At 39.7% G+C, this 24,062-nt stretch overlaps 1 protein-coding gene across 1 annotated transcript in view; it reads right to left on the bottom strand.

Moving 5' to 3' along the window:
• Positions 1-10,437, bottom strand: part of RAB30 (RAB30, member RAS oncogene family) — an 83,878-nt gene extending 73,441 nt beyond the window's left edge. Inside the window, exon 1 of the mRNA XM_043580099.1 lies at positions 10,204-10,437. The gene's annotated coding sequence lies outside the window, so the exon portion shown is untranslated. The remainder of the gene's footprint in view (positions 1-10,203) is intronic.
• Positions 10,438-24,062: the final 13,625 nt, after the last annotated feature.

The raw sequence follows: 24,062 nt of genomic DNA, 5'->3' as shown, positions 1-24,062 counted from the left end.
CAATGTTTGTTCATTCTTTTTTTTTTTAATTTTTTTAATGTTTATTTATTTTTGAGAGAGAGAGAGAGAGAGAGTATGAGTGGGCGAGGTATAGAGCGAGAGGGAAACACAGAATCCAAAGCAGGCTCCAAGCTCCAAGAGCCTGATGCGAGGCTCGAACTCACGAGCTGTGAGATCATGACCTGAGCCAAAGTCAGATGCCCAACTGACTGGGCCACCCAGGCGCCCCTCCTTGTTCATTCTTTTTAACTTGATTTCATCAGGTGATGTTCTGTTCCTGGACTGCCAGTGAGGCAACAGAGTTGTCAAAACTGGGTGTGCGTCTGGCCTCTTCTGCTAACTGGCTGTGACTCTCAGAAAGTTACTTGTATTTTCTGACTCTTAATTTCCTCACTTGTAAATGGGCAGAAGGTTGGTAACGGATTACAACACACTGGGAGAAAAAAAGAATTGAGGAATCCAGGTTAAAAAAAAAGGGGGGGAGGAGGAGGAAGAGGAAGAGGAAGAGTTGAAAGCTGATCTATCAAAAAAACACATGGTTCATAAATATAGAAGTAAATCATCCTTTAATAGACACCGTTTGACTTAGGCCATGATTATCAGTAGATATTAAAATCATTGGATAGAAGTTGTTGAGGAACAGGATATTCAAACAATCTCAAAGTATCACCGCACAATTTTGCTTATTACAAAGAGAAACAGGTACCTTTACAATGAAGAGATCAAGGCAATATCACTTCATCCACATGATCAAATCTCACATCACCAGTGATGTTACAAACTGATACTGTGTGTCACCTAGTGTGATGCAAAGAAAAGGATGCAACATTGTCTATGTGGAATTCCTACTACAAGCATTTAACTGGAGTTTGTTACAGAAAAAACAATCAGACTAATCCAATTTATGGTCTACCAGGCAATAGACTTGAAATCTTCAAAATTTCAATGTCATAAAAGACAAAAAAGGCCGAGATACTACACTACATTAAAGGAAACTAAACAGAATTACTTTGTGTTAAAGGGCAGAGGGGGCGAGAGAGAGGAGAGAGAGAGACAAAGGGACAGAGAGAGAGGGAGAAAGGAACAGAGACTGATTATAGAAACATTAGAACTGTGGAAATCTGAAAAATATTGTTTCAATGTAATGATATTGTGGTAAATGGGAGAATTCCCTGTGTCTTAAGAGATACATGCTCCAGAGCTTAGAGATAAAGTGTCCTAACGTCTGCAACTCACTCTTAAATGATTTTTTTGGGAAAAGAAGTGTACATGCGCACACATTTCAACTAACTCTGAAGATCTAAGGAAACCTCCTCCCCATGTGCCTGAAGGTAAAAGGAACCATATCAAAGTAAATGCCACCAGCCAGTCCTACCTTCATGAAGCTTATACTTTTGATCAGAAGGCAAGGCAAAAACAGGAAGCAGCTGGAGATGCTTTTGGTTTTGGTTCCAGAAAATCTACCTAGGGCCTACATCTGCAAATTATTTTTAAGCTAGGTAACTTTTAAAACAAAACAAAACAAAACAAGTTACTTAACCTCACTAAGAATTGTTTCCTCATTTATATGGGAAAAAATGGAAGTAAAATCTACCACCTAACTTTGAGATTATATATTTTTTTATTTTTTAATGTTGATTCATTTTTGAGAGACAGTGCATGACCAGGGGAGGGTCAAAGAGAGAAGGAGACACAGAATCCGAAGCAAGCTCCAGGCTCTGAGCTGTCAGCACAGAGCCCGATGTGGGGCTCAAACCCACGGATCGTGAGATCATAACCCGAGCTGAAGTCAGACACTTAACCAACTGAGCCACCCAGGCAACCCCTGAGTTTGAGATTATAAAACAGCATACAAAATACACCTTTGTAAAGCATCTTTCATTGAACACTCTCATTAAAAGATATTAGTCTCAGGGCACCTGGGTGGCTCAGTTAGTTAAGCGTCCAACTCTTGATCACAGCTCAGGTCATGATCTCACTGTTTGTGAGATTGAGCCCTGTGTCTGGCTCTGCACTGACCATGTGGACCCTGCTTGGGATTCTCTCCCTCCCTCTCTCTCTGCCCTTCCCTTGCTCATGCCCTCTTCTCAAAATAAATAAATAAATAAACAAACAAACAAACAAACTCTCAAACTCTCAAAATAAATAAACTTTACACACACACACACACACACACACACACACACACACACACACATATATAAAAGGAAGGCTCCTGATGTTTCCACCTTTTTTTCCTTCTCAGAAAACCCAGCACAGAATCTCCCATTTAGCTTATGCTCACAAATATTGGCCAAAGAAGTAACAATAAGACATTACAGGACAGAATGCCTTAAAAAAGTCCTTTGGAATACAAATGGCATTGGAATTAAATGAAAGAATAATATGAGCTGCCCCAGTGAGAGACAGCAGCCCCTTAACAACAGCACATATTTATGTACATATAAATTTGCCAAAGTCTTTTTAGACACATTATCTCATTTTGACCTCAAAATAACCCCCAATTAATAGAAGAAGAAACTGAGACTTGAAGAGATAAATTTCCACATAGCACAGAGCTCAAATCTGTGTGCTCCACCCAGCCACATAAGAATGGAAATAATTCATAGCTTGTGAACCTTGCAATCTTTTCCCCAGGGTCTCTGCTGGAACAGAGTGAGTCACTCACTGATGGCCACTCCTAAATTCATACCTTTTCTCCAAAAAAAATGCCAAAAATCTGCCCTGGGATTGCTCCTATTGATCTTCAGAAAGATGAACGGTGGGGTCTTTCAACTACCTGATTCAGCTGTTTTAAAAGTGGAGCTTAAATTCCCCTTTCTAGTGTGGTTGTGTGACTGCAATAGAGAGGAAGTGAGCAGTAGAGGTTATTTTCATCTCAAGGTGATGCTGTCTACATTTTAGTGAAATTAACCATAACTCAAAAATTTTCTGAAAAATTTTCTGGGGAAAACTCTTGGCTGTTTTATTGTTTCAGTTCACTTTTTAAAGATCACACTGTGTTGTAGGCAGAGATAAATGTATTTTATTTCTTTCTTCCAGAGATTTTCACATTATTTACATACTCACCTGTATTATCACAGCCATTACAAAAGCAGCAGGAGCTCCGTGATTCCATTTTTGCCCACTTTCTGTCCACCCATCACAACTTCCTTCCCTTTAATAAGAGTTTACCCCAAGTGGCTATTGGACTTGGCAAAGGTAAGTAGAAATGGCACTGTCACAGACTGTTGGTAAAAATTTAAACCGGGGAGCAATTGACGGGGAACTGTTTATGCCCTCTGACCAAGCATGTCCACCCCCAGAAATGTATCCGACAGAAATAATCCCACAAGTTGATCACAAAAGGATGCATACTCAAATGCACACTGCAGTGGTATCCCACAGCCTTTAAGACAGGTAAGTTAGAACAACGTGCAAATGTGTGGGACAAATACTCAAAATATATTAAGAGGCAGCAAACAGAATTATATATATTATAATAGTATCATTAGTATATGTGTGTGGGGGGGGGGGAATGACAGAGGGATACATATCAAAATCTCAAAGTGAGGTGGAATCAAATCTATGTGAGGTGTAATTAAGGGGAATCTCCTGTATCCAGTTCATTATCTATTTCTGTAATAAATTTTGATTAATCTTATGTCTAGACTCAAAAAAAAAAAAAATGTAGGAGGGGTGCCTGGGTGGCGCAGTCGGTTGAGCGTCCGACTTCAGCCAGGTCACGATCTCGCGGTCCGGGAGTTCGAGCCCCGCGTCAGGCTCTGGGCTGATGGCTCGGAGCCTGGAGTCTGCTTCCGATTCTGTGTCTCCCTCTCTCTCTGCCCCTCCCCCGTTCATGCTCTGTCTCTCTCTGTCCCAAAAATAAATAAAACGTTAAAAAAAAAAATGTAGGATATATATTTAACGTGCCACTTGCCATCGTTTCCTCTTCGTTGGGAGCAGCTCGTGCTCCAGCTACCTCACTACCTCTAGTAATATCAAAGATAGCGTGCCAGCTCCAGAAGTTTGCATTCTTTTCTTTTTATGTTTTATTTATTTTTGAGAGAGAGAGAGAGAGAGAGAGAGAAAGAACGGGTGCGAGTGGGGGAGGGGTAACAGAAAGGGGACAGAGGATCCACAGTGGGCTCTGTGCTGACAGCATGAGCCCAGTGTGGGGCTCAAACTCACGAACTGCGAGATCATGACCTGAGCTGAAGTCAGATACTCAACTGATGGAGTCACCCAGGTACCCCTAGAAGTTTGCATTCTTACAGAATGACAGGATTGTGTTTAGAAAGGACAGTTAAAAATCCCTTACAATATCCCCAATAATTGGTATCACAGCCCATACATAGGCTGATTAAACCTATGACAGTAACCAAGAAAATCACTGTCTTCTGAAGCAATCCTTGATGTCTTCTAGCTTTGGTGTGACATTCCTAATGATGACATTCAGGAACAGCAACTGATCTAGACACCAATATCCACAATATGTCAGGCTAAGCAGATGGAAGAATTATTGCATCCAAGAAAACTAACATTGTTACTGATTATCTAATATGCAGCTCCCATTCAAATTTCCTCAATTGCCCCCAAAATGTCCTTTATAGCTTTTTTTTTTTTTAAAGTCCAGGATCCAATCAAGAGTTATATGTTGCATTTGGTTGTCATAGCTCTTCAGTCTCCTTTAATCTAGGTCAGTCCCCTATGTATTTTGTTTTATTTTGTTTTGTTTCTCTTTCACGACATTGACATTTTCAAAGATTGCAGGCCAGCTGTTTTGCAGTATGTCCCACAATCTGGATGTGCCTGATTATTTCCTCATGATTAGATTTAGGTTAAACATTTTTGGCAAGAATTCTGCATCAGTGATATTGTGTACTTCTCACTGCATCAGGTTGTCCAGTTTTACTGTTATCTTTTTTCTTTGTGTTATCATTGTGGTTATTAAGTGAGTATCAGCCAATAAATAAAATATTTAAACCAAGAAATAAATATAACGTTAAAAACAGTTACTATGACCATCAGGTATACAAGGCATAGTGCCAGACATTTAAAAAAATATATTATCGGGGAGCCTGGGTGGCGCAGTCGGTTAAGCGTCCGACTTCAGCCAGGTCACGATCTCGTGGTCCGTGAGTTCGAGCCCCGCGTCAGGCTCTGGGCTGATGGCTCAGAGCCTGGAGCCTGTTTCCGATTCTGTGTCTCCCTCTCTCTCTGCCCCTCCCCCGTTCATGCTCTGTCTCTCTCTGTCCCAAAAATAAATAAACGTTGAAAAAAAAAAAATTAAAAAATAAATAAATAAATAAATAAATATATTATCTCATTTAAACCTCACAACAATCTTAAATAACTTGCCTAAAGACACACATATGACAGAAAAATATGTGCATGCACACACGAACTCTCTCTCTCTCACTCACTCACATACACACACTTTAACATATGATCCTGGCGTCATGGTAATTTTGTAATTCTGCTTGTTATAAAATTCAAAAGTTTGAGACCCACTAATTTAGGGAACACTATACAATTTTAAAATTATTTTTGAGAAACTAACTTGAATAAAGGAAGTTCAGCCCAAAAAGAAACCAGATCTGAAATATTTCTGAATTTCCCTAAAAGTCATCTACAAAATATCTCAAAGGCTGCAGGTCTCAGGAACACATTTTAAAGGATTTGTTAAAAGCATTTCACATTTGCCACTTGGCATTACTAAATGTCCTCTTCCAATGCATTGATACTTCCTGCTTTTGAATGGACCCTCAGTGACTTAAGTTAATTTACTCAGTCAACAAACTTTCAGAGTCCCTAATCTGTGCAAGATACTCTATTTGGAGCCCTTTCTTGCTTGTGTCTCAGGTCAAAGGTCTCCTGCCCCTCTCACCAATAAGAAAGAATGAAAGCCTTCCTTGGGGCTGTGCTCTCCTACGGTGGCCTACATCACTCTCTTTATGTGACTATGTTTGTCTCTCTCACCAAGTGAATTCTGCCAAAGCAAACACTATCTCATTCAATACTGTATTCTTAGCATGGTGCATATACAGCTAGGGGGAATCAGCATAAATTAATAGAATAAATATATTTTACAGATGCGGAAACTAAAGTTCAGAAATAGAATATAACATGTCCAACATCATACAGCTAATAAATAAGCAGCACCTGATCTTAGAAAGCTTCACAGAGCTGTCTTCAAGTCCACTATGCCACATCCTACACTCGGACAGGCTGAAGGAGAGAAAGATCTTGATGTCTGTCTGGAGCTTCAGAGTCAACCTGCCCAAAAGTCCCTCCTTGAACAAACAGACAAAAATCTGGACTCTGTCGAGTGTTCTTTTTTTCTAAAAATGGCATTCCCAGTTGCTCAAGGAAAAACTCTCTTGACTCCTCTCTATCCTCACATCTACTCAATCAACAATCTTATCAGTTATCATCTTCAAGTTGAGCATCTCTCCAATCTCTTTCCTTCTCTCCAAGCCATCTGCCACCACCCTAGACCCAAACCACCATCATCCCTCATGCAGACTACAAGAATGACTTGCTACTTGTCATCCACACATTCACTTTGGCCAGTCCTTTCCTCCAATCTCTTCTTCACACAACAGCTAAGGTGATGTTTTCCATATCATTCTACATATATAATTCATCTAGCTAACTAAAACCCTTTATTAGGTTCCTATTACTGTTAGAATAAAGACCAAAATTCACATAAGGCTCAGAAAACTCTACACTCTGCCCACCTCTCCAGCCTGCTCTGGTCTCGCTCCCCTTTGCTCTGCTTCCATATACTGACTGACGTCCTTTCAAACCCTCATATTCACTCCTCTGTCTTTCGTACTTTGAACATGCAGTTTCCCTTGTCAGAAGCCTTCTTTGTGTCCCTGTAAGCACCTCTCATTGACAACCTAAGTTACTTTCACTCTTCAAGTTTCCTGAAGTGTTGTCTCCTATAGGAATCCTTCTCTGATTCCCCTAGACAGGGTGAAAGCACCAGTGAGGCACTCCTATTCGACCTTATAGCACATCTCCTTTTTGTCAGTAACTTCATCACACTGTGATTACTTGTCCAATGATTATCTCCCTGGTAGAATAGAAATGCCATGAGGGCAGGGGAAACCTCTCTTCCCACTGATATATCCTCAGTCCTGAAAACACAGTAGTTGCTTAATTAATATTTGCTGTCAGAATGATGAACTGGGACCAAATGGTAGCAGGCTATGATGATAGGAGGCTAAGTAAGCCAAGGGGCAAGGATCCTTATCTATTTGCAAATATGTAAACAGAGGCAGAAAGAAATGCATAGTTATTCAAGGTCACAGAGACAGTGATGGCGCTAAATCTAACCCATCAGTCAGCTCATTTGTCCCTTTAAAACACTACAAAGCATCAGGGAGGGGGAGGATCTTAAAATAAGAAAATTAGTAATGAGGGGAGCCTAGGAAGCTCAGTTGGTTGAGCGTCTGACTTTGGCTCAGGTGATCTCGTGGTTTGTGAGTTCAAGCTCCAAGTCGGGCTCTGTGCCAACAGCTCAGAGCCTGGAAGCTGCTTCAGATTCTGTGATTCCCTCTCTCGGTCCCTCTCCTGCTCATGTTCTCTCTCTTTCAAAGAATAAACATTAAAAAAAATTTTTTTAAGAAAATGAGTAATGAGAAGGTGGTGAGAGACATGTCTAGAAGACCTTCTGAATCTGCCTGTCACATTGGTTGCCTCCATACTACCAACAGTCAGACTCAATGCCTAGAAAAGCACAAATGTTAAACAAACACACATAACCACCACCACTCCCTTCTCCTTAAGGGGCGATATAAAATAACAAATGTTTTCATCCAAAAGAAGACACCACAGGAGGGAACACTGTTGCCACTCCAATTGTCTTTAAAAAAAAAAAAAAAAAAAAAAAAAGGCAGTTTGGCCACCTGGATTGCTCCTCAGCAGTCAACAGAGAAGATGGCCTTCCCACCACTCACTGGAGCAGGAATCAGAAAAAAAAAAAAAAAAAAGTATTAAATGACGCAGAAGCCATTTGAAGTCTTCTTATCCTTGGGAATTAAGAGAACATTTCATGTAAAGCAATTTTTTTAAGTTTTTATTTATTTAAGTAATCTCTACACCCAATGTGGGGCTCAAACCATGACCCCAAGGTAAAGAGTCTCTTGCTCTTCCGACTGAGCCAGCCAGGTGCCCCTCAGGTAAAGCATTTAAAAACCTTGCTAACACACTGGCAGTTCTTAATACAGGTGCCAAGGGAAAGAACAGTGACATGCGCTCAGTGGCAACATGCACTGTCCACAAGCTGCTGAGGCCAAATTATGTCTGTCACAGAAGCCACAAAGGCCACAAGGTCAGGCTCATTGCTGCTCATCTTGCTTGGCACCCACTGAAAGAGAGAGAAAAGCCCAAGAGGACTCTGTGGAATAAATACTCACCAAGTCTACATCCACCATTGAGTTTCTGAGTAAGGTAAAGAAGGGGTGAGGAGGGTATTCAGAGATTGGAAAAAGGCTTAGACGTGATATATTGGTAATAAGAGGAAAATTTTGACATGGAGAGGAAAAATGGGAATTGTAAATGGAGAAACAGGGAAAGAAACTGAAAGAACTTCAAGAGACATAGAGGGGTGGGGCAAGGAAGTTACAGGCGAAAAGGGTAGGCTGGCCAGGAGAATACACAGTAAGCACCAGAGAAACGTAGAGAGAGGCAAAGCCAGGCAGTCTTTTCCCAAATCCCAAAGCTGCTAATTGCATCCCAATAAATCACTCTACTACAAAGCCCATATAATAGACTATCCTTTGCATTCAGTAACAAGCAGCATTTAACGAAGCATCACCCAGCTGCAACTTTGGAGACCTAAGGTCTGAATCAAAAATGAACAAAATTTGTTCAGCAGTAGAAGACAACCAGTAATGACTTTCACAATGCCTGACCTGGCTAAAAAAAGGTTTGGCAGTTTGGAGTAAGCATAAAATGCTCTGGCATTTCTCCTTCTTTTGACATTCCAGGAGGGGGTGTGGTTGACCCCAAGTCCATTCATTTCCAAGGTTGTAGATCTCTCAGCTAAGACTGGCCCCATCTGTTCTGGAGTCAGCCAGCTGTTTATCTCCAAGTAACATTTATTGCACTAATCATCCTAATAACTCTTACAAGAAAAAAGCCAAAATCATACAAGCCAGAATGCTTACTGTCCTATTAAGTGCGTCAGTTGGCTTAAAAACAAAACCCAAAAAACAAAAAAATACTACTATGCTCCTGAGTTTCCCTAGCCAGGATCGCTCTTCCTTTCAGAAGGTATCTTGTGAGTACCTTTCAGTAATGGTAAATGAAGGTTAGCAGTGCTTCTAACTTTCCCTTTCCCCAATGCGTTAAAATGAACCAGGGTTTCCCTAATGATCCCTTCTCCAAACCATTAGTTGTGACTGGTGACTGTGCCACACGAAAAGGCAACTCATTATGGTACCATTGTCAGTGGCAAGGAGCCTACTGCAACATAATTTAAAACACTCACACGAGCACAAATCTGTCGGCTCCACTTCCAAACAATCCTGCAGTAGGGAGAAGAAAAACACTTAACAAAAATGCTGCTTCCAGCAGCTTAAGAGAAGCTTCCTTAGACACGTGAAATGTTTCTGACTGGCAGGGAGTGCACCATTAAAGGACACTGTCACCTCAAATCATCAGAAAAGGCGAGACAAACGACATAGGCACACACACATAAAAGAGAGCCCCACAAAACTTAACCTACTCAGGAGAAGCACGCTCATCTTAAAAATAAATAGTGTGTGCTTGCTCGAGCGACATAGAAATGTTCTAAAGTAGTGCAACCACAGTAAATCACTGTCTCCATTTCTCCCCACGCATCACCCCTTCCCACTCAAAACCTCAGCACTCGGGGCCGTCTGTGACAGGACTGCAGTCCGCCACCTCTGCCTTCTTCTGATTTTCCAAGAGCACTTCCCAACATGCTCCCCAGCCCAGCCCCCTCTTCCACCCTCAAAAAGGTTGAGGGGAGTTGCGACTAGGGAATTGGCAGGAATCGGTCCTCCGGCGGGGGAAGGTTGCTAGAGTTGTTCTTTGCAGTGACCCAAATTGCAGAGCTTTTCGCTTAGCAGCACTTGCGAGCACCTCTCCAGCCCTCCCGCCCCCCATCTTCCCAAAAGAAAGCCTTGAGAATTAAGCGGGAGGAATAACTTGGTAGAACCATTTGAATAAATCACTTCAACTCACCTGGTTTGGGATATTTCTCCCCACCCCAGGCATAAACAAAAATGATGTGCGAATGAGTCACGCAGGCAAGGGAACGTGTTGCGATGTCCTAAGTCCAAGGGCTGGAGTGAGTCCCTGCCCTGGTGCTGCTGCTACTCTTAGCTCAGCTGGAGCAAGCGGCAATCGCAAGCCCAGCAGCAGCAGGGGGGTGGATAGACCGTAGCACAATGAATGCAGTGGGGTTTTTGCAATGACATCATCCCTCTGTCCAAAAGGCCCCAATAGCCATGCTCAGGAGCGGTGCATTCTGGGAATCGTAGTCTTCTAAAGGCCTGGCAGGACACCGAGGCTATCGCGGGAACTACAATGCCCAAAATGCGCCAAGGTCGGACGTGCCCGGAGTGGGCGAAAGGAGCGAAGGGGACTCGGCCGCCATGTTAGGAGTGCTGGGACGATTCTGCGGATCCCGGCTGAGGTTTTAGGGAGCTTGCGAGCCGAGTGGTGGTGCAGTGGGGACGGTGAGGTGGAGGATAAGCCGGTTGGAGAGCCTAAGGCCCGAACCTGGGGACCTGGGGTGGAGGCGGCATCTGGGGACAGATTGTAGGGCGGGTCCGGCTGGAGGCAGAATCAAGAGGCCGACTGGGCCTCGGCCTTACGGTCCAGCGGGTTGTATATAGGCCCCCCTACACCTCTTGCTCCTTTTTCTTATTAAGAGATTGAGGGAGTGGGTTTACTTCTGAGCTCAGAGCATCATTTCGGCCCGCTAACAGGACACTCGGAGCGGTTAGTGTCTTTGTTGGGCTGCGGGGACGCCGGACGGTTACCCGTTTCACTTCGGAGGAGCCCGCTTCTACCCACGGAGTGGGGTTATTTCTCCCAATTTTATTTTTATCTTTTTGTCACTGATACTCCAACCTTATTAACCCTCCGCAAAGTTTCGGACCCTCTTTGCTTTTTCATAAAGGAATGATTTGCAGAAGGGTCCAAAGAAATCGATGTCGAAAAATCGATGTTGGCTCTAGTAGCCAAAGCTGGAAAGGGACGGTGCTTTGGCGCCGCAATTAAGAAAAAACTAAGAGAGGTCTAAAGGAGTAACACCCGGTTTAAAATGCCCAGGATATTTTTGATGACAGGCCCATTGACGGCTGGCTATCGGTTTCGGAGTAACGAGGGTTCTTGAATAAACTAGAGTGTATGCTAAAATACTGAGAAGACAGGGTGTTCATTAGCATTAATCACCAACTTATTTTAAAAATACATTTAGTGTTTCACCTTTGGTATTCCATATATACTATTACTTTAAGAACTAATTTTTAAAAAATGAAACGAAAGTCACTGGTCTTAAGTTATCTTGCTCAGTATCTCAAATGAACTGTATTTTTTCCTAATTGTGTTACTGAAACAATGCTGTGTATTTGTTCTTTTTCAGAGTCTGTCTACACTGTGAAAGATGGAAAATTTCTTTTCCTCCTGAGGGTGTCTGAAGGGTTAAAAATGCAATAATACCTTATGCTGTTTTTCTCCCTTTTGCACAATTATTCTGAAAACAAAACTTGTTACTTTGGGTCAGTAAGGGTATGCATTTCACCTCTCTGTTAGTAATACTACAGGTGATGAATGTATTCTATCAGGAAAGGCTAAGCAGAGTGATTAGAAATGTTAAAAACATGGTAGAAACAGTCTTTCAGATGTATGCAGATGACAACTTCAAAAACATAGAAGAATGGTCTGCCATGTTTCTGAGAACAAGTCACAAGATGAAAGGCTTTATTTCATTTTTAACAAAAGTAGTATGTGTTGGTTTCATTTATCCATGCAATACAATGGGAAAGACTCATACAAATATTTCTGTTCAGAAATACTGTCTTTGCAAGTAATGGTAAGTATAGGAAAGGGAGCAAAATGTTTGCTGATTTCTTTCGGACCTTCAGTATAACTGTAGAAGTGTTTCACTTTTTTTTTTTAATGTTTACTTATTTTTGAGAGAGAGAATATGAGCAGGGGAGGGGCAGAGAGAATGGGAGACAGGATCGAAAGCACTGACAGCAGAGAGCCCTGCCGCTCAACTGACTGAGTCAGGTGCCCCTAAGTGTTTTACATTTAACAGAGAGAAAATTGGACAGGTTTGCATTTAGGCTTAGTTTCAAACTCTTAAATTATTTTTAGGGGTTGGTGGTTCACTGGTGTGTCTTATTTTACAAACCTTTAGTGAATCTTGTTCGTTGTAGAAGATATTTCTTTATATAAGCAATAACATCCTCAGTCTGAGTTACTATGGAAGACAAATTTGCAGGGGCAGGGGGCAGATTGCTTACAAATCTTGTATGTGAGAAACTAGACCTATATGATGCAGTGATTTCTATAGTGTATAATTTGTCATATGTTTAGGTAGTTTGAAGTTTTCCAGGCTTACATCCAGTGGACATCTAACCATAAAGAAATGAAACATCTATTTAATATCTTTAAAAAGACTCTGATTTGGGGCGCCTGGGTGGCGCAGTCGGTTAAGCGTCCGACTTCAGCCAGGTCACGATCTCGCGGTCCGTGAGTTCGAGCCCCGCGTCGGGCTCTGGGCTGATGGCTCAGAGCCTGGAGCCTGTTTCCGATTCTGTGACTCCCTCTCTCTCTGCCCCTCCCCCGTTCATGCTCTGTCTCTCTCTGTCCCAAAAATAAATAAACGTTGAAAAAAAAAAAAAATAAAAAAAAAAAAAGACTCTGATTTAACCTTTAACTTTTAGGGGGAAAAAGTCTGCATCCTTCTTTAGAAATTTTATTTACAAAGTTAATATTTGAGGAATTGGACACCAGCTTCTGAAAGATTAGCCTCAGTGATCCAGAGAAAGCACTGGGTTAGGTGAACGTTGAAAAGTGGGATTAGGAATGCTTGAGGTGGATAAAGCAACTTAAGTTCTTTTCATCTCAGAAAAGAATTAGGATATTGATTTGTGTTATAATTATAGGTAGCTTATTAAAGAGTATGGAGTCATTTGCTCTTATGGCAGGGTTTTTTTTCAACAGCTTCAAGTGTCAGGATCACATAGAGAACTCTAAAAATATATAGCTGAGAACTCTAAAATAAAATAAAAATATATAGGGGCGCCTGGGTGGCTCAGTCGGTTAAGCCTCCGACTTCGGCTCAGGTCATGATCCCACGGTCTGTGAGTTCGAGCCCCGCGTCGGGCTCTGTGCTGACAACTCAGAGCTTGGAGCCTGTTTCAGATTCTGTGTCTCCCTCTCTCTCTCTCTCTCTGACCCTCCCTCATTCATGCTCTGTCTCTCTCTGTCTCAAAAATAAATAAACGTTAAAAAATTTAAAAAAATAAAAATAAAAATATATAGAGAACTCTAAAAATATAAAATAAAACAGATAGTTGTCCACTCACCTGTTGAATTATTGTTGAATTATTCTGCTAGGTTGGAACCCATTGTGTATTTTTAAAACTATGAGTGAGTGGACAGTGGTAGGGTAGAGTAGTTCTCTACATCCCATATTTGTGTTTATTGTGGTGCATTACACTAGTAATAATAAAAGTTTTGGCAAAGATTACAGGCTTGTTAGTAATTATACCCATAAATGAATTCTGAAAATGTGTAGATGAGGAAATGATCTGGGGATCAGTCTATACATTGGTGAGGGGAGTGGGTTGGGGGAGATTTAGTTTAGCCTTATGAGTACCATGATATCTTGAATTATCTGGATATTTCTTAGAGTTGAGTGTAATACTAAGAAAGTAAGGATAAGAGACACTTACTGAATAAGAGCTCATGCTATCACAAGGTTATGGTAAAGCTATTCAGATTTTTTTTTTTTTTTTTTTTTAATTTTAGAGAGCAGGAGTCTAGAAAAAGGGCAGAGAGAGAGAGAATCCCAAGCAGGCTCCATGCTGAGCATGGGACCCAATGTGGGGCTTGTTCCCACAACCCTAGGATCATGACTGGATGATCCTAAAATCAAGTCAGGTACTCAACCTGTTGAGCCACCCAGGTGTCCCAAGCTATTCAAATATTTAAAAGAAGTATCTAAAAAAAAGGCAACAAGATACTAGAATTTTTTGAAAATAACTTTTCTCTTCAATAACTCCTTTCCTTGCTGTGAATCCTACGTTTTTAAAATTGGTGATGTCAGGGTGCCTGAGTGGCACAATCAGTTGAGTATCTGACTCGGTTTCAGCCTAGGTCATGATCTCACAGGTTCATGAGTTTGAGCCCTGTGTTGGGCTTTGTGGTGGAAGTGTGGAGCCTGCTTGGGACTCTGACTCACACTCTCTCCCTCCCTCTCCTCCTCCCTCTCCTTCTCTCTCTCTCTCTCTCTCTCTCTCTCTCTCTCTCTCCCCCCCCCTCCCTCTCTCCCTCCCCCCCTCCCTCTCTCCCTCTCCCTCTCTCCCCCCCTCTCTCTCTCTGTCCATCCTGTGCTCATGCTCTCTCTGTTTCAAAAATAAATAAACTTTTAAAAATAAATAAAGATGTTATCTTATGTAGAGAGACGAGTCCTAAAGGTGCAGTGACAAGAGAATTGGAAAGCAGGGGGCTGAGATTCCAGGAGCTGAAGCATCAGTCCCCCAGCTCAAGCCTCTTTTATTTTTGCAAATTGATGACAGCAAGCACATACAACATAGTATTTGGCATCTTGACAGGTCACGCACCTGCAGTGTATTCCATACTGGGTCATGGCACCAGACCATGGGTCATGGGTCTGGCACCAGAGAAAACATTCTTATCCCCAGGCCTCGCGCCTGTATGATGTCCTTCTGGAGAGAATGAGCAGTCCCAGCAGCTTTCCGTCCTGAGAATGAAACTGCTTTTGGTTACTTGCTGTTCTGTCCCTTTCCTTCAAGACATTCTTCCAGTGCCTCCAGCTTCTTATTCGCCAACAATCTTAGTATTCTTGGTATTTAGGTGAATGGTATACAATAGAGTATCTTTTTTTTTTTTTTTTTTTTGGTAAGTTCCAAATTCTTTGATTCATTACTGAATTTGTCTGGGGTCTTTGCATTCAAAATCCTGTAACATTCTGTCATCTGTGTCTGCTAAGGAATGAATACAACATTCAAGAGGACAAGCATTTCAAATTATGAAAGCAGTCCTAGAATTCAGGCACTTAATGGGTCCATCTTTAGTTGAGGGAGGTCCTATTGGATATGGAATGTGAAGACTGACTTCAGTATTTTGAGGAATATTGGCTTCCATTCCTGCTGCTTCAGTGTGAAATCTACCTTGAATAGCTTGCTCAGTATCACAGAAATTAGTAACATTCTAAGCCTCATTGATAATAGCAGCCTCTAGGGATGTTGATGAAGATTAAACAAAAATAATTGTGTAAAACATTTAGGAAAGGATTTTGGAATATGTAAATTTGCTGTGGATCTTTTTTTTTTTTTTTTTAATTTTTAACAGTTGGGTAAATGGTAATTTTTTTATTGGATGCTTTTAAAAATTAGCCACAGAGTAGTTTAGAGTCATAAGGACAGAGGTTACCTTAGATGTACTCTTCCAACAATTTGGTCAAATTTACATGACCAAGTTCCTAGCAAAATAGCTCCATTTCTTCCTTTGATACAGTGATATGGGGCAACAATCTTTTTCAGCCCATACTGCATAAAGGAAGTGTTTTATATCTTAAAAAGTTCTAAAATAATACTTTTCTATGCCAACCTATAAAATTTGAGAGAACAACTATCTCTTTTGCTATCTTTATCTCTTTTCCAAAACAGAAATAATTTTCTTAACCTTTCTCAGAAATGAAATGCCAGCAACCCAAAGGTGATATAGACCCAACAAGTACATTAACAGTTATTCTAACCTGATCACAGAGTTGAGACAAGTAAACTTAAAGGGGAAAAAACATTTTATGAAAACATCTTTGCAGACCTCACCTTAGATTAAGTTAGATGTTTTCTAGTGTACATTTCTATGAGTGAACACAGCATGTGCCATACAGAGTTTAGCGGTTGGACTTTCTCTAGGGAAGATCTTAACACATTCTGGAAACTTTAATATTTCATATTTTAAATACTACTTTGAGTTAATATTCAGGAAACTAAAATGTATGTTTTCTAGTCTTAGATGACGCATGGTGTTTGAAACTGGCATAATTTTAGCTGCTGGAGTTTATAGGCCACTGAAGGTAAATGCAGTAAATATCCCAAGGTCAAGATTTAAAATCCAAACGTCCATAGTTCATGATAAACCAGAAAAGTGAGCCCTATTTATCTGGTGATTTGATTTCTCGGTTTTTAATAGGTTTGAATAATTTTAACACTAGAAAATATTTCTTTGCAGAAGTATATGAAGATGAATTTAATCAAACATAAATGTTTATGAATATAAAGCCTTTTAAGGAAACTGCAGAAATATGCAGTTGTAAGCAATTATGCAAGTATGCACATACTTAAAATTCTTAACTTGATACATAGACATTGAGGGTGCTATATGGATTTGAACTTCCTGCGAAGATCAATCCTCAGTCATATCATAAACCCTTTTAGGAAGTGTTCATCAGTTAGCCTCTTAACACCTAACTCATGAGTTGATGAATTGAATACATAGATGTTTATCAAATTGAATAGCTTTTTTAAGTTTTTTTTTTTTCAACGTTTATTTATTTTTGGGACAGAGAGAGACAGAGCATGAACGGGGGAGGGGCAGAGGCAGAGGGAGACAGAATCGGAAACAGGCTCCAGGCTCCAAGCCATCAGCCCAGAGCCTGACACGGGGCTCGAACTCACGGACCGCGAGATCATGACCTGGCTGAAGTCGGACGCTTAACCGACTGCGCCACCCAGGCGCAGCTTTTTTAAGTTTTTAAACATGGTCAAGTAAAGCAGTTGCAGAAGTGGTAATATAAGAGTAAACTGCGAATAACACTGACATACTAGAGCATTTACTTTACAATTGACATATTGATACTAAAGAGCAACTTATATAAGTATAGTAATAAATGACCTTTACCACTCTCGTCCTATTTCAGTGAAATACTTTACTAACAATAGCGTGGTACATTTCCTTTGTCTCATGAATGTGGTGAAAGTTAAGTGTTACTTTTGGTGATGAACTTTACATTTATTACCTTCTTTAGCTTTTGACCATCTCAGTGCAAGAATCTCCATTTCAATGCCACTTTGTTTACTTTGTGTATTTAATGCTGGGTTTTATGCCTGTTTTGAGTTTCAGTCCCATGACCCATTTTCAGTATTCATTTTTGTGTGTCTTTTCAAAATTGTTTGCTTCTCTGTTTCCTGCTTGTCTTGAGATAATTTTTGAGCAATTTTTGTTGCTTTTCATGTTACTGTGTATTTGCTTGAGATGGGTTGCTGGATTTTCTCATTTTGCAGATAAACTCTGCTCTTTGACCTTCCTGGGACCTGTTTGGCATTTGTTGGAGTACTGGGTTGCTAATAATGGAAAAGCTGAAGAATCGAGTACTGAGAAGAAGCCAGAATTGAGGGGTTTGGGGAGTGAATGAATGGGAGTGAGGTAAGAAGTAGGTACTTAATGTAGATAATTTGTTTTATGAAGTTTGTCTCTCAAAGAGGCAAGAAATAATAGGATATAAAAAGAGGGCATGTGGGATTGAAAGAGGGTTTATATTTAAATCTTCCTACTTAGAGGCCAAAATCACACTACTTCAGGGCACTCTGATCATTTCTCAAAGCAATCAGGATTTAGGATTCTACCCTGCTCTGAATGGGGCCAGGAGAGGAGGGGAAGAGCTCTGAAGTACTTTTGTAATTTTTTTCTACATTATACTCCGTACTTTCCATTTGATTTGATTATTTTTCCTTTCCAGTTCCTTCAAGGGTTTTCATGGCTACCATTTGACCAAACTTCTGCTTGAAGAATAGTGCATTTTTATGACAATTCCAAAAAAGAGTAGCAATGACCAAGAGCCTAGGCTTCTTTCGAGAATTTATTGGTCCTAAAAAGGTGGTGTTTGCCCTTTATACCTATATCATTAATACTTACCAAGCAAACTTGACTGAGATCCTCACAGTCACTGTTAGAGAAAACAGTGCTCATTTGAACCAGGAGATTAAACTTGAACAAAATTTGCCTTGTCTAGCTGTGGTTTTCAAGATACATTACCTAGAGGAGGAGAAATCTGAAATAGATTCTTTAAGTTATTTACATAAGGAAGGTAGGATTGTGGAAATAGAGAAAAATGCACGAGAGAAAAGCATCCAACATCTTAGGGCAACAAAGCCCTCAACAAAAAATCTGTTTCTGACAGTTATGAAGTAAATTCTCCATTGCTTGAACTCACTATCATTACCCAATAATTTAAGTGAGCTGCTGCTTCCTTTCAGAGGTTTAGCTAGCAGAATAAATAGGTGTCAGCAAGAGAACAGCTAAGACAGGTAAGGATTCTGTATAATCAAAAATCTCAAAAGAAGTTGGTTATTACTAGATCCTGACACTCTGTATGTCCAAATATGTTTCATTTCCTTTGATGAAATAGGTACCAGAAGAAATAACTGGAAGTATTTCTGAGAAAAGACTTGTGGCTACCAATTGAATTGCTGTTACCAAGTTACATTTTGAACACCAAGGCATTGTGCAAAGCCCCATACATCCAACATGACTCCCAAGTTAGCTAACACTTGACTTTGTGTCCAGGCTAATACCTGTTTCTGGCAAATGTAAGGCTGTCCAGTGCTCTTACCACATCAACTGTCTGGAAGGAGGAAAAAACATGAAAATAAATGTTAACTATGTAATTGTTTATTGTCATGGGCCCAAAGTTAGACCCAGATTTGGAAACCTATCAAATACTCCTGCTTACTACTGTTAATGTGGGTAATTATCTTAATTGTTAATATTAAGTATTAATACTTACCTGCTCAGTAGTCTAAGATAAGAAATAGACTTCATACAGGTTCATTTGTGTGCCTGAGCCCATTCTGGTTTTCAGTAGAAACTGGAAAGTTATTTATGGCCCATTGTAACTTAACATAACCCTAAATTTCTGGAATATATTTTGGTGTTGTATAGAATTCACTTCAAGTTCACTTAATAGTTCACAGGAAACTGAAAAATAATTTTTCTTATAGTGCTGGTGAGAACATCCTGTTAAAATACTTGTGAACTAGTTGAGGTCAAAATAGAACTACAGCCTACTTATCACGTATTTGCCAATAGTATTATAAATTATGATGGATAAATCCTTTTAAGATCACAACTTGATTGTGGAAATTTGCTTTAGTAAAAAGTAAGGACTTCAACAAATCCTAAGTTTGAATCTCAATACTTAAGTGACTGCGCTTATTCATCATTCTGAGACTTTCAATCTTACAAAAATAACAGTTGCTGAATTCATTGAGTTTTCCTAAGAAGGAAATAAATGAAAATGGTTGACATTTAATAAGCCCTCAAAAAGCAGTATGCTATGGTGGCTTACAGCAGTCTCAGTCAGTCTACCTGGGTTGAAATCACACTTCTGCCAATTTCTATGTGGACTTTGAACAAGTTTTTAAACTACCTCACTTCATCTGTGCAGTGGGAATGATACCTTTCTCACTGGGTTGATACCTAACTTAGTAAGTGGCACTTTATATAACTACTTTACCTGTATGGTGTGTATATAACAAATATATCCTGTAATGTCTACACCATTTTATATGTGTATATAAAATGTGTATCATGCAATATTTATGCCGTGATTTACAATTAACTGAAGGACTCTATCACACTGACAGTTTAAAGATTGAGAAGGTAGGGAAAGTATTGTCTAAAAACCACTTTCAGGTGAGCTCAAGCTTTATGGCCCACTTGAATATTAATCTAAAAAATTTGAAAGGCTTAACTTGAAAGAAATGCTTTGGAGTCAGGCCTGGGTTATGGATTTGGGGTCTGATAATTAGTAACTAAAATGTCAGCCTAGGCAAATTAACTTTTTGAATCTGTTTTGGGGTTTTTTAAATGTTTTTTTTGAGACAGTGTAAGCAGGGGAGAGGCAGAAAAAAAAGAAGAGAGAATCCCAAGCAGGCTCTGCGCTGAAAGATCGCACGAACTGTGAGATCATGACCTGAGCCAAAATCAAGAGTCAGATGCTTAACCAACTGAGCCACCCAAACACCCCTTGAATCTAAGCTGTTTCTTTATGTTTAAAAATGTAGCATTTAGGGGCACCTGGGTGGCTCAGTTGGTTAAGCATCCACCTCTTCATCTCAGTTCAGGTCTTGATCTTGGGGTCCTGAGTTCAAGCCCCACACTGGGTTCCATGCTAGGCATGAAGCCTACTTAAAGGAAAAAGAAAAAGCATTTAACAATACCAAATACATGGTTCTCTGTGATGTTAGTTCTGCAGTATGATCTACAGGCTTCTAGCATCCAAATCTGGGATACATGCTAAAAATGCAGATTCTGATGTCCCACCTAGATATACTAAAAAATCTAAGGTTGAGATCTAGGGATCTGCATTTTTAATAAATTCATCGGGTGATTGCTCTACCTACTCTTGAAAGCACCATGGTGAAATAGCTTGCCAAAGTTACTTCTAAATATTCTAAAGATAGGCCCTCTATTTTTCATGTTCCTCAGTCTTCTTTCCTTTGTGCTCAATAGCTCTTATTGCTGCCAAAATTTAAAAAGCATTTCTGCACACATATATTCAGTGAAAAATAAAGCCCAACCACATGAATTGCTTAATTAAGGTGTATAATATAGGGTTTTTTTTAAGAGAAATGAACAAATTATATCTTAATCTAAAGCATCTGATTAAAAAATGAGCAAAGTGCCCTATACTACTTTCATTAAAATTTTTGAATAATAAGCCATACATAAAGTATTATAGACATACAAAATATCAGTATTTGGGGCACAGTTTCAATCCATTCTAAATTGATTTCTTTGATTCTGTAAGAATGTATTGAGTAATTGCCAAGCTAAAGGCCCTGGAGATATAAAGAAGACTATGGCCCTCTAGACTTAACATTTTTAGTGTCCTGGACCCCTTTGTGAATCGAGTAAAGTCTATGGGTCACTTTTCCAAAAATACAAAATGTTTTTAAATGTATAGAGAACAGTATATTGGATTACAAAGGAAGCAAATGATTGGGGAACCTCGGTGACTTTGTTGGCTGAGCATCAGATTCTTGATTTCTTAAGTTATGATCTCACACTTTGTGATATCAGAGCCCCACCTCAGGCCCTATACTGAAAGCACAGAGTCTGCTTGGGATTTTCTCTTTCTGTCTCAAATTTTAAAAAACAAAGGGAGTAGGGCACCTGAGTGGTTCAGTGGGTTAAGCGTCTGACTTCGGTTCAGGTCATGATCTCTCTGTTTTTAAGTTCGAGCCCTGCATAGGGCTCTGTGCTGACAGCTCAGAACCTGGAGCCTGCTTCGTATTGTGTCTCCCTCTCTGCCCCTCCCCCACTCGTGCTCTTTCTCAAAAATAAACATTAAAAAAAAAAAAAAAGGAAGCCAATGGTAATGAAATAGTTACCAAAAGCTTTTACATAAGAATAAATATGCTTTATTAACAAGACCTAGCAGTAGCTCTAATAATTTACAACTTCAACAGTGGTGAGTATAAATGGTATTTCAAATTGTGCACAATTGTAATATATGAAAATACAGTTCATCCGTGAACTATAAAAATTATGTTTTGGGGCACCTGGGTGGCTCACTCGGTTGGGCATCGAACTCTTGATTTCAGCTCAGGTCATGATCTCCTGGTTCGTGAGTTCAAGCCCTGCATCATGTTTTGCGCTGACTGTGTGGAGCCCCTTTCTCTCTGCCCCTCTCCTGCTCGCTCACTCGCTCTCTCAAAAATAAATGGCTAAACATTTTTTAAAATTATGTTTTACTGCTAGCACTACTATGATGCTTACATTCAAATTTTATTAGAAGTTATTGCACAAAGAGATGTAATTTTTCCCCTTCCAAATCATGGACCCACTAAATTCTATGAACCCCTGATTAAGAATATTTGTTAAACTTTTTAATGATAAGAATTTTCTCTTTTTCACTGTTGTATCCAAGGCTTAATTAGTTAATCTTTAGATACCTAAGCACTGAAAAACTTGTGATACCTTACCTCATATAATTCAAAATCAAAATACTCACACCATAAAGTAGATTTAAAGGACGTTCTGTTGTTTCTCATGGTGAAAACTCTGATGCTTCTTTAAAAAGTACTAAATTATCCCTGAAAACAAATACTAAGTATTTGTTTCATTGTGGATGAGCAGGGGAAGGGGCTGCTATTGTCTGAAAGTATAGGTAAAATTGTATCTGCTACACTTGGTATATAGTAAGAGCGCAATAACAGAATAAATGAACTTTTCCATAAGAGGTTCACAATGTCAGAGAACGTTAAATTCATCAAGGTACACCAATTATGGAATACTATAGTAGACGCTAAATGCTCTTTGATCTATAAATGAACAGAGGAGAGGTTGTTTGTAACCCAAGTAGTCTCTTATAAATAAAGGGTAGGGCTAACGTCCTCAAGTGGTCCTACTGGTGTGTAAGTTCCATGAGGGAAGGATTTTTGTCTAGTTTGCTCATGATATAATGTATCCAAAAAACTTAGGAAAAGTGCCTGCCACACTCAACTAATCTGTCCTCACCTGATAGCCCTCAGATCTGTGTGCCTCTATTAATCTAGACGCTGCTGAAATATTTGAGCATTAACCTACCCAAAGTAGAAATAACTTTTTCCTTAGCAGACATTCAATAGGTGAATAAAGAGGGATACTTTCTCTTTAACAGAAAGCTAATAAATGCTGTCATAAATATGTATGCAGCTACGATTTTCACTCAACAGTAGTGAGGGTGAGAATTGTCATTATTTTAAAATTAAGGCACAAATCTGCCCAGAATCCATCATTAACTAGTAGAGGAATTGGGGGGGTGGGGGGGAGGCGGCGGGAAATGAAGTGGATGTCCCAGACCTAGGTATCTCTCCCATTTGGCCAAGACTACAAATATGGTCTTTCCCTCCTATTTCCCAGAAGTACAATCATGCGAAATAGACTGGGTCACAAAACATAAGTTTCATAGCTAAGCACATCTTTAAAAATTCGTATTTAAAAAAATATTTTTAAACTTTAAATATAGATAAGCTATAGTTTATGCTGTAGTAATTTTCTCTGCTTTGCCTTCACAACATACTTGGTATCTTTTCATCATTTATATTTTACCCTCCAAGAAAAACGTTTCAAGATTTCAGGGGTTTGTGTTGGTGATTTACAGCTAATAGGTATCTTTAATGTCCATTCTTCCCCACCCTCCCATTGATGGGTATATTTTCACATAGCTTTTTTAAAAGGCAGTAAAGCATTTTGGGCAAAAGCATCATTAATGAAACTGAAGAGTGGCTTCAAAGTCCTTTTGATCCACCCAGGAAGAACCAGACCAGTATCTCTAAATTAGTGCATGATACCAATACAGACAATTTCAGTTATGACTCAGACATACTCATGTTGATCAATCCATAACTTGAAGTTAAACAGGACTTCATGTTATAGATGGAAATTGAATAGCTGGGATACAAAACCTAGCCTAGTATATTAATGTGAAACCATTCGTAGGCTTTACCTATGCTACTAGGTGTGAGCATTCTGTCTTAGACCCAGCTGTGGCCATTTCATAATTCATGGTGTATGGACCTTATTGCCATTCTAAACTACAAGGATTTCTGAATTCTGCATCAAACCTCGTCCCAATTTGTTTAGGGTAAGGGATTGTCGACCTATAGTTAATTTCCTTTCCAGAGCTGTCATCTAGGTGATCTGGTACCTAGAAATAAACACAGTGACAATGTGTTACGAGATTTTACAGAACAATTTTTAGTTCAAGAATTCTTTTTGACTTGTAGTTTTCTTGTGCAGGTCACATTGCAGTTTTATATTTTGAAAATAATTATAAATCAACTGCA

Source organism: Prionailurus bengalensis, chromosome D1 (assembly GCF_016509475.1).
Source record: "Prionailurus bengalensis isolate Pbe53 chromosome D1, Fcat_Pben_1.1_paternal_pri, whole genome shotgun sequence".
Lineage (NCBI taxonomy): Eukaryota > Metazoa > Chordata > Mammalia > Carnivora > Felidae > Prionailurus > Prionailurus bengalensis.
This window is presented reverse-complemented; position numbering and strand designations above follow the sequence as displayed.